Below are 1,153 nucleotides of genomic sequence, written 5' to 3' on the forward strand. Positions count from 1 at the left end.
TATATATATATATATATTATAACCGCATCTCTGCTGATTGAAACCAAACAAGCCGCCAGAAAATCAGCTGAAGATTCAGGGAGAGGATTTTAGCTCAGCAAACAGCTTCCTCAGCATGAATGAATGAATGAGTGGGTGGGTGAGAGACCCCTCCAAGATGGCGGCCTCATAGAGCCATCAGCTCCTGGCGCTGTGGGCTGTGGATAATCCCATTCAGGAAGAGTTTCTGTTCTCATTCTTTCACTTCAACCTTCAGCAGATATTAAAATTATAAAAAGTTAATCCCAAATTTCTGGATTAAAATTATTTACTTTGGCTTAAGCTAGAGCCCCCCCTCAAACATTTCAGCACCAGGCTGGTGGCCCCCCTAAAAATAACATACATCTACTTCACTCTATACTCTATACCAATAAGGTTCAACAACTCTATTCACTTTTGGATACAGACGTGTATGTTTTACACTTTGATTCTATATTTAATATTTAAATCAAATATTAGATACATAAAATTGACATCCTCAATATTGCAGCACATTTATTTATGTGGTGATTATAGATAATCACAACACAATAATAGTGAAAACACCCCACCCCCCCATACACACACACTAATGTTCTAATCTTTAATGTTTAAAAAAAAAAAAAATCAGTTAAATTAACGTTATGCTTCCCGCATCCACCAGGGGGCAGCCTTCTTTACATTTCAAAGAGCCTTTTTACTCTCCTGATCAGTGATGATGAGACTGCAGCCTTTTATGGAGAAACTTCACCAGAATAAAGATGCTCTGCTTTAAAACTCAGAGGGAAATATTCCTTAAACCATCAGCACCTTCATCCACTGACCAATCACAACCTCAGACACCTGCATCACCCATTACGGTTTGGATAGATATAGAATTTCTAGATTTCTTTTACAGAAAAGCAGGAGATCTGAGATCGCAGGTGACTTTAGGTTTTTGACTTAAAGGAAAAGTCGGTCAGCAGGAATAATCCATGGATCATTATTTATACCTAAAACTAATACGTTTGTGGTGATTTAATTAATTTAGTGTTAATCATTAAAAAAAATTAATCAATTTCCTCGCAAACATTGAGTCTGGGAGCGGCCATTTTTGCCCAAATATAGTAGCCCCTCCCTCCTGCCATCTTCCAGC

This window comes from Cyprinodon variegatus, unplaced genomic scaffold (assembly GCF_000732505.1).
Source record: "Cyprinodon variegatus isolate N-32 unplaced genomic scaffold, C_variegatus-1.0 Scaffold1383, whole genome shotgun sequence".
Lineage (NCBI taxonomy): Eukaryota > Metazoa > Chordata > Actinopteri > Cyprinodontiformes > Cyprinodontidae > Cyprinodon > Cyprinodon variegatus.